Below are 11177 nucleotides of genomic sequence, written 5' to 3'. Positions count from 1 at the left end.
GCCAGATCAATGGCTCAGTTGGAGACTAGCCCCGTCAGCTCGTAGCGTCGCTTCAACGGAACACCCAGCTGCAGATCGAGAGGAAACGGTTGCGGAACATTACCCCGTGGACGACATCGTCGTGAGGACCCCCTGTGAGCTTCTATATCAGCTAAGGAAAAACTGAAAGTAGTCGCTCATGGGGTTGCTGAAGTCCCTGTTCATGGCGGGACAATCCATGGCATGGCGATCCCAGAAGGATATGCTAGAGTCATGGTTGACCATGTCGAGAAAGGATGGGAAGACCTCGACCTCGAGATCCCTGGAGGCGATGAAGAAGAGGAACTAGGACAGGCCCTCCACAGTTGAATCTGTTGGAAGAAACAATACATAAGAATTGCAGGAAGGGATCCTAGCCCGTCTTCGAGGTCACCAGCTGCTCAAGGGTACCCCAGTGTGGATCCACTGTCACCGGCCACAGCCCAGGACCCTAGCGTTAGTCCATCGCTGTCACTGGCCGCTTCTGGGGACCCAGTGTTAGTCCGCCTCCGCCACCTCCTCCCCCCGTAAAGAAGAAGCAATCTGCTTAGGTGCCGCCACCGCCACCTCCAAGGCCGAAGAAGACCCAACAACATAAGAAGAAAGAGAAGCAGAAGCCAGAGAAGTCAGGTTACGAAATGACTGATGAGGAATTAACTGCTTGGGTGCAAGAAGATGTGCGCAAGCAGTTGAAGCCAAAGAAGCCTCCGCCAAAGGAACCAGTAGATCCAGCAGCGAAGAAATTCTTTCTATTCATGATGTGCCAACCAAAGCAGAAAGAATTGATGTCGGACTACGACTGCTCGATTACAAAATCATGGGAGAAGAAGAGTAATCAAAGGTACAACCAAGTCCCCCAGCTCGATGAACAACCCAAACAAAGGGTACCCGATCTCAAGATCCTTTCAAAAGAGGATGAAGCACTTGCAGAGTTTGTGGCTGAAACCGGGCTCACAAAAGCTCAGCTGGAAGGGAAAGAAAATGTCCCAGTTCATGAAGGAGCAGGCAGAAAACCATTTGTACTGGGACAACCTCTTATGTGGTCAGAGTTGATTGACAGGCTACCAACGAGAATGAGAATGAGTTGCATAACTGGTACATGAAATATTCTTCAGAGGGAAATATTATGTTCACTGCTCGCATTAAAGATAGCCATTTCAATCGGGGGATGGACGATGTATGGATTGAACTTGAAAATCTGTGGGATCTATACCATCAAGATGCTCTAGACAAGTCCCTCCTCAGTACATTCTGCATGTAAGTGTTTTCTCTCTCATTTCTATACTCTCTAGCTATACTAAGTCTGTAGTTTCTTATACCGTCTTCGTATTTCTAATCGTGTAGGATGAAGGTGTAAGAATGCCGAAAAAAGGGGATCTACAATATCGGCTTCATTGATCCACATGTCGTAAATGAAGAGTCGGTACACAAATGGCCAAATCGCACCAAGAATATTATATTCACGGCCATGGATAGGCAGCACGCTTGCACATTCATTCTATTGCCGTACAACTTCGAGTGAATCCTTTAACTTTTTACATCACTTCAATTTATCGTACAAATTTAAGTGAGTCCTTTAACTTCTTTTCATCACTTCAATTTTAACAGCTTCCACGGGATCTTGCTCTCTATCGAGATCGATCGGTCCCGAGGTGTGGTGTTCGACTCCTTGCGGAGACCAAAAGAAGAGTATCAATCTGTCATAGACATCCTTCAAAGCGCATGGGCTCGGTTTATCCGTAATCACATAGGAGTCGCGACACCGCCTTCTGATCTTTATATCAAAACTGACTTTCCGGTACGGATACATATCGTGCATCTACTGTTATTTCATTAAACATCATGAATATTTCATAACCCACATCTATATATAGTGTTTCAGATAGAAGTAAGGAACCAACCTATGTGGTTACTATGTATGTGAGCACATACAATGTTTTTCTCCTCCACCAAGAAGATGACACAACAACAATTCGATGTACGTGTTACATTAATATATAACAATTTCTTTTATTTAATTCCATGCAGGTATTAATAGAAAATTTTGGTGTTTGCACTTGACAGATTTGGTGTATGAAGGAGGACCTCATCGAACCAGAAAGAATCAGGGCAATTCAAGAATCACTCTGTGGATTCTTGCTAGATGAGGTCATAAATCGAAAAGGAGAATTTTATTCGGATCAAAAGATAAGCGTGGGTCGACTTGATAGAAACAACCGCGGGGGCAACAACGACGACGACGACGACTAGTATTATTCTCATTTTTGGATACTTGTCGGAAAAAACTAATGATCATGAATACTTGTAAATATTTTTGTACTCCAAATTACTATTATAAGTACTTGTAATTAATGAAGTGTATATCAAAATAATATGTACATATAATTGTTTTTGTTTTGCACGAACAATATATATGAATGCTAGATACGAATGCAAATACACAAATGGCTATGAAATACGAATACTAATTAACTAAAACTAAAATAAAAAGAGGAGAAACATAATTAAAAGAAAACAAACCAAAAAACACTTAGTACCGTACTAACCTGCCTCGCCAGGAGCTGGAACGTGGTAGGAAGTTTAGTACCGGTTGGTGTTACCAATCTGTACTAAACTACGCTTTTAGTACCGGTCAACCTGGCCGGTACTAGTACTGATGGGGCGGTACCGGTCGGAAAACCGGTACAAACCAGGGGTTCCCGACCGGTACTAAAGCCCTCTTTTCTAGCAGTGAGTACTAAACAACCCTCCAGTTAATTAGTACCAGCATGGTACCGGTCAGCCCGACCGGTGCTAATCTTGCCATTTGCCCGGTACTAATAATCATATTTCTAGCAGTGATATATAGAGTCCACCTAGCTACTTGCAGTTTCCGTCATCACCTTGCATGCATTATATAGTTGGAATCTTATTTCAGAGCTCATGAGTAGTAGACCAATGAAAGCACAGACGATTAGACCATTAATGAACTGAGATTCTAGCTAGCCATGTGCGTCATATCGTGACAACAGACATGGCTAGCTAGCTCAATATATATACGGATTATTCATTCATATATCATCCGCATACTTTACTAATTGACCGTCTCGGTCGGTGTGTGTACACTTGTATGGGAAGCACTGGGAATTCTTGGCATGCCGTGATACCACGAGCGCGATTGCTTCGACGGATTCAGCCTGGGCAGTTGCCAGATGCAAGTTCATGTTGATTTGTTGCCAGGATCATGAGTGGGACGTAGCTCGTGGGATGCAAAACGCGCTGCTCAGCCTGGCTCCCGAGATACATAATAGTTGGGTATTTCTCCCAAGACTGGATTCAATAGTGTGAGGCGTGCGAGCTGTGTGAGATGAAAAGGCAGGTGTGGCCAGCGCTCGTACGAGGATGTCATAGGGTGGTAATGAACATGGTCCTAGTGGTCACTTTACAGTCTAACTAGCCTTTTAATTTTTTAGCTCAAAATTGTATAGAACTAGTGCCTGGCCTTTTTAAGGCCCGACCCTTAAATAATCTAGTCCAACCAACCCTAGTCACAGCATAGGCAACCACTTGAGGCCAATTGGGGCCGGGGTTATCATGGATGTACATGAGAATGTGTATTCCTCACTACTGCAAAATAAAAGCATTTTTCAGAGTGGGTAAAAATGTATTTTTAGGGGCGGGTGTGATACCTCCTAATTCTCACAGCTAAAATCCAATTTGTAGAGATGGATAACGTGCCCGCTCCTAGTTTTCGCAGTTAAAAATTGATTTGAGAATGTGTATTCCTCCCTATTACAAAAAGCCTAGACCGTTCAGTCATGTTTTGCTCATTGAAAACAATTCATGCATGTTTGGCGATGGGCGGGCAGTGGGTGGAGATTGTGGAATGGTGGTTGTTGTGTTTGCCGTTAGAGTTGTAGACAGTTTGTTGTATTTTCCCATTTATTATATTGGCCGTCTTTGATTTAATATTTCTTTTAGTATTATTAGCCGCTTTACTTATATCGTTTAAATATCAATCTTGAGCCGATTATTTTGATAACCATGCATGTTTCTAAAAGCACATAGATAAATTTATATTTTCTCTTCAAATATGAACATGATCAACTTTGTCTTTTAATTAACCAAACAATGTGACTGAAAAACTTGTTCTCTCGCAACAAACACCATGCTGTTTTGGTGTTCCAGTGTCAGCCTGTTGTGATCTTGTGTCCTGTTCTTGTCAAATTAGTTCCACCTAATCCTTGTTGCTTTAAACAGTACACCTCTAAGTTAACCCATTTACACAAAGCGATGATAAATGTGTAAAAGATGCGAGCTCGTTCCTTGTGGGACCTGTGAAAAGATGACCCATGGGATCAACTTTATATTAGACCACGTCAAATTTGCGTAGTTGGACAATAAACATGACAGATGTGGCAATTAATAGTGGACTGAAAATTGGATCTTCTCCATCCTGTTACAGTACACCACAACACCGAAACGACGATGGGCAGACCATCGGTATAGCGGGTTATACAGATGGAGAGTCGGTCAGTAAATTGAACTTATACCGATGGACAGATCCTGACGGTGCAAGTCCTGTTGGTAAAAGATTTTACCGACGGACCATCCGTATAAGGAGAACAAGCACAAACATATAAGGAGAACAATAATCATTCAATGGCTATCAGGAAATTGACACATCGAGCTTCTTTGCAAATACCTCTGGATCTCGTGCTTGAAATCAAGAGGATCTGGGGAAGGGGTTGAGGGAGGAGGGCTACTGAACATGCTTTACCAAGATCTCCTGCCCTGCATTTTACCAAAGAAAGCAAGTCTTTGCTGTTGAACATGATCCCATGCACCAACATCCTGCCACAATAATGTGCACAAGCATGAGGAATAAGGTGCTGGTAATACATATCACCTCATGAGCAGCAGATCTGGGCGGAGAGGGTGGGGGAGGATGATGTGGCCGGGGTAGGGTGGTTCTCGGCCGGCCAACAGCGAGGAGGCGATGGGATGGGATGGTGCGGAGCGCGGCGAGGAGGGGTTGGCGGATGGCGGCACTAGCTTTGTTGGGCGGCGCGCGGCGGGGACTGGGACGTGGTGGGACGGGCGGCATGCGGTAGGGACTAGGATGGGGCAGCGCTGGGCAAGGGGGATGATGGGGCGACGCGTGGCGGGGAAGGGGCCGCGCAGCACAAGGAGTATGGGGCGGCGCGGGGCGATGAGCAGTTGGGGTGCACACACGAGAGCAGTTGGGTGCGGCGGCACTCTGTGTTGAGTGGGCGATTTAGGGTTTGTGTCTTGATAGGCCGGCTGGGTACGCATGGCCATGCAAACCTGCGCTTAGAAAAAAAAGTATGCTGTGTGGGAGGGGAAACAAAAATTTACAAATCGCCAAAAGCAGTTACTTTTACCAACTAGCGGTTCGATGTAGTACAAAGACTTGCCGACTGACCATTTGTAAGTAAATAAATATGGATACATTTACCATTGAATGGCCCGTCGTTGAAATAAGAATTACCGACGGATCGTTCAGTGGTACGCTTTACCTACAGACTATCCATTGGTTTGCATTTTTACCGACTGATTCCTGTCGTTAATATGGTGTTGTGGTGTAGACCAAATACGTTGCTAACTATAAATTTTGCTCCATATTAATCTATTCACACCACCTATATTTTTGTGGCATGCATGACCCTACTACAGATTAATTTTCACCACCGGCCCTAAATCTATATTTTCACCACCAATTTAGGTGCCAGCGGTGAAAATGAGTTAGCACCACCAGCTCATAACAGGGACTAGCAATAAAAATGGGTTATCACCGCCAGTCTGTATCACAAGCCGGTGGTGAAAATAGGGTTATCACTGCTGGAATGTAACATGAGCCGGTAGTGATAATCCTTTATTGCCGCCTATTCCAGCACCATTACCAAAATTAAACAGCATTTTAATAATTCCATACAATTCACATGGGTATAAAATTGCTGCATATCATTCTCACATAATAAATACATCAACTCTCACATAGTAAACACAAATCTACCCTGCATAGTGTCACATGTTCATACATCGATTACAAACTACAAATCCATATACCGATCAGAAAAGACAAGTCCATATATACATCAAACGTAGCCCACGCCATGAGTCATATATAATCAGATGCACAAATTTAAAAAAAATACTTCAAGCTAGATATATAAGGCATAACTCTGCACCCGGATTCACTACGTGGTCCACGGTAAACCCAACAAGCTCCTCTCGAAGCGCAATGATATCACATATTAAGAACTCTGAAGTTGTTTGAAGCACTACATACCGCTGCAACAAAGAATAATGAGAATAGAAAGAATGTATTATAATATTGAATATCTTTTCAGATTATACATACAGAAATGGTGGAGTCAAGTAGAAGGAGGAGGGGAAAGGGGATATATGCTTAGGAAATATACAGGCCGGCAGTGAAAAATGTTTCACCGCCAGGCCGTGGCTAGAGCCAGCGGTGAAAACGGACCCATGCCTCCAGTACACCCACCTGCTATAAGGCCGGTGGTGAAAATATTGTCTGCACTGGTGGGAAGCCCCAAAACAAATTAACCTCGAATCTTTCTCGATGACAAAGTACTTTTCTAGGACATCCCAAGCGGTGGGAAGCATTGGGAATTATGAGCTGACTTGATTCCTTGATAGAGAAACATAGTTGCTGGACAACTACTACAGGCTGGTGCATAAGCTGTCGCTCTCACTGCCTGGCAGCTAGGACGCCAGCCAGTGTTCTTAAGTTTCAAGGAAGAAGCTTATGTTTGTGATCAATTCTGGCATTTAGGTTATCAAGTAACAACGAATCATAAAGAGAATCTTCTGCTTTACTGCAAACATGGACCAACGATGCTCACGATTGCGGACTGTGTCCTATTCTTTTGATGCTGTGCTTCCAAATTCTGCATTTGGATGGGATGTTCTTCACGCCGAAGATGATGCATGACAAAACAGTTAGAGTCCGCATGTGAAATGTTGGAATATAATTCGTGGTTTCAGTTGACTAAAAGTATGATTCAATATCAGTAGCCGATTCGTATCCATATACTAAAAGTTATATTTTTATGACAACGATATCCATTACAATCTTATCTAGAAAAAACTAACACTATCCATATCCGACTCTGTATTCGAACAAAAATATGAAAACAAATACGATATCAGTAATATCGTCCATATTCGATCCGTTTACATCCCTACTTCCAACCGTAACCACTGCTCCCCCACACCACACCCCTCTCTGCTCCGCCGCTCCTTGTCACCGGATCTCCTCCTCATCTCCGTTGAATATCCTCTCCAGCTGCTGGATCTCCTGCCCCGCCATCGGATCCTGTGTCCGCGAGCCTACGACCACCATGGACTTGGAGGAATATCACACAACAAACTAATTGGGTCACCGTTCGCCCCCAAAATCCACTGTAAGCGGCCTCCTTTATTGCAACCGCCCGTAGCCAAATCAAGGCACCTCGACGCCTCGCGCTCGCGGATGCGCTCGCGGCTGCCGTTCCGTCGCTCATCGCTGCCGCGGGAGGCCGCAGTCCCGTCGTCCTCGTACAGCCGCACCCGGCAGCCACGGCGCTGCTGGAAAAAGGTGCGTGGGACGCCCTTGTACCCGGCGCTGCCGACGCCTGTGCACCAGCCGCCTTTCGGGTCCGCAGCGAGGTCCGTGAACTGGAGCTGGACGTGTATCTTGTCCCCGCCCCGCAGGGGCTGCCACTTCTCATCCCAGATGTCGAACCACCGCTTCACCTCCTGGCCGGCGGCGACGTCCTTGACAAGCAGGATCAGCTCCTCACGTCATTAGAAGGTTGTGCAGTTACCCAGGCCAAGGGCAGGCCCGGCGGCCGGCCACCAGTCTCCACGAGCAGTAGGGCCAGCGCGGCCGCTGCGATGGGCGACGGGACTGCGGCCTCCCGCGGCGGCGACGAGAGACGGAACGGGGGCTGCTGTCACGACTCACCTGTGGGGCGGCCGCGCATGCCACTGTCGCGGGCTGCGCGCGCGCTTGGGCCTCGGGAGGGGGAGGGGAAGCCGCAACGGGGCCTGGGGAGGGGCACGACGGCCGCGCGGGGTGGAGCCGCCGCCAGCCCGCCAAACCCTAAGCCCCGACAGCTGCGCGGGTTTGGTTTCTTCCAACCAGGTGAAAGAATATAAGATGGCAGAAGGGCTGATAGCCCGGTGGTGTGGTCGCCAGGCTGGGAACCCACCCGCCCGCGTTCGAATCCCATCGGGATCGACCGGGTGCTGCGCCGGGGTTTATCCCCAGTGGAGACTGAGCAGTGTGTGTGCGTGTGTTTAGGTGGGTTAGGGAGTGAGTTGCTCAGTAGGCGCGTTCCAGACAGCTGGACAGCCTCACCTGCGTTCGAGCGTGCGGTCGGCGTGGGTGCTCATTGTCGAGTCTTATATGATGGGCCAGTGCTCCTGGCATAGTTCAAAAAAAAAGAATATAAGATGAGGGGTAGTACTGTCTTTTCCCATATGTGTTTTTTCTTTTCCATTTTTTTCCTCCATTTAATCCTTGCAAACCTAACCATGTTACAAACCAGGGGTAAACGGCTCTTCGTTTCAAAGTTTAAAAAGAAGGAATAAAATCACCATTGATGTTTGAACTAGGTGCAAAAACACTTTTTTTCCTTAATTTTTTCTCGTTAACCAGAAAGCCTTTCAATCCTGTAATTACTCCGTTTGCAGTCTGGGATCTTCTGTGCAGCAAAGGATAGAGATGGGAAACAAAATAGGGGAAGAAATGAAAGGCCTGCCGCAACAGATGCGTTCGGGGGTTGAGCCGGGTGCCGAGGGAATAACTCCTGCGCTGATCCACAAGTTGTCAAGCACAACAACCCATGCAAATTGGAATATGCCTTGCATAGATGGATTTTTCAGATTTGGTAAAGTGCCTTGGATAGTTGGATGGAGATAGTACTAGCCTACTAAAATATGCCCCCGCAAATTAAAATTAATACAAAAATAAAACTTATAGCTAATAATTCCAGTTATCTATCTGGCGCCCTCTGTCATCTATTAAATATTCTAACACAAAACTCTAAAATACATATTTTTCATTATCTAGTTGCAGTATATTTCATTTTGCATCATATCTCCATTGTGTTTGATATATATTTAATTGAACTATTTGTTTATGGATTGGTATTCTTATCTCTCTATCATACATGAATACATAGTGACATATATCATGGGTAGTATTTCTATATAAACAATAAAATAAATACTATATTAATAGTGATAGAGATAGTAATTTAGAATTTTATATTAGTGCACTTTAATATTTTGTTATAATTATATAATTTAGATTCATATTTAGGGATTACTTTAACTTTTAATGACAACATAATTGGATAATTTATATTCAAATATAGGGGGCATATTATCATTATTTTTATAATAGTATAGGTGAGTAATTTACATGAAGGTTAGGGGGTTACTTTAGAATTTTTTTATCATGGCAAAGGTGGGTAATTTAGATACATGTTTAGGGGGTTACAGTAGTCTATTTTCAAAATAGCAGAAGTTCATAATTTATTAGGAAAGATAACTTGTCCAATGACTATTATAATTAGAGTTGTTGAATTAATAGCCGAATATTTCTGATTTTTATGAGAATTTTTGGAACTTCTATATTTTGTTAGTAATGTCCGACTAGGATTCTAGGTGACTTCACGTGGAAAGCCTCCAATTAGCTATAAAGATATGAATAAGCCTTAGTTATATAATTCTTTTAGCCTCTTCAACTTTATAAGAGCTGATGAACGCATAAATATCGTATTTTCGTCATCTTTCTCCTAAGCTCCTCACACTCACAATATCTCCCTAGTTCTATCCCACTATCTTCTCTAGGAGTACTCAGTTACTAAACCTCCATATAACTGCAGCCAAATTTCATATAAAAATGAATTTGTTAACCGGTCAAACAATCGAATCGGGGTCCAAAATTTTGGAAATTCACCCATTTCGGTCAGAACCGAAATTTTTCGCAATTCGAATCCCAAAACCTCAACCCAAAACTTACTACTCCGAAAGTTACTAATTGTCACCACTTGTATGTCTAGACTCTAGAGTCGAATGTTCAACTCTCTTTGTTCTATCCGTATCTGAACTTTTGTTTCCTTCAGACACACGCATACACACATTCGCACCCCAAATTAAAGTGCTTTGACAACCAATGGACCACCCGTTCAAATTTTATCGTGTGAAGGATTCGTCAGACACGAAACCCAACACAGCAAACTTCACTTACCTCATTGACCAATTCGCATGATTCATCCCTTGACACGTTCAAGTCAAAGATAATACCAATCACCATCGACTCTAACCTTTAGCAAGTCATCAGAGCCTAGGCTAAGAATTACTTAGTCGTTGTTTTGCTAATCTATCCAATAATCAACCACGTCTTCTCCATTAGCGCATTAGCCGCCATGGCTCATCGGCGGCGGAGCTTTCTCATCCTCCTCACGATCGTCTCCTCGTTCGCCGGAGCTTCCGTGGAACTGGTTGTTGGCCAGCACTACACGGCATACAGCCAAACTGCTCGACCACCGGAAACTACACGACCGGCAGGCGGCAGCCAGTACTGTAACAGCCCGTGGGCCGAACCGAATGTGCGATATTGTAGCAAAAAGTTACTGTAGCGTCACGGGTACTGTATTAGCGGCACAGTATTTTCCAATTTAGTCCCATACCAGAAACGGAAGGAGAGACAGACCAGCTTAAAAACCTGAGCCAGGGAAGCTAGTAACTCCGGTTCGAATCTTTTGCGCGAAGCGACGACGAAAGTGCAAGAGAGTTATTTAGCAGGTGTGGTTTACTCAACGTGTAGAGTAGATCTTAGTCGTTATCCCGGGCCGGGTCGTTACAGGGGTATCAGAGCCAAACTCTCGCGGTTTCACGCCACATACGGGCACGCGTGGGGGCACGGATGCCACCGGCATGTGGACGGAAACACATGGGCTTGCTAGCAGTGGACCCACAGATGTGACACATGGGATCGTTAGCACTAGTCGTATGGGACGTGGCCAAGAGAGAAAATCCTGCTCCTTTGTCCCATATGGGTAAGTTGTTTCGATGTCTCGACGAGGACGTCGAGTACTCAAGGGGGGGGTGATTGTAACAGCCCGTGGGCCGTGTTGGGC

The sequence above is a fragment of the Panicum virgatum genome, chromosome 3K, assembly GCF_016808335.1.
Source record: "Panicum virgatum strain AP13 chromosome 3K, P.virgatum_v5, whole genome shotgun sequence".
NCBI lineage: Eukaryota > Viridiplantae > Streptophyta > Magnoliopsida > Poales > Poaceae > Panicum > Panicum virgatum.
Note: the sequence above shows the minus strand (reverse complement) of the source record.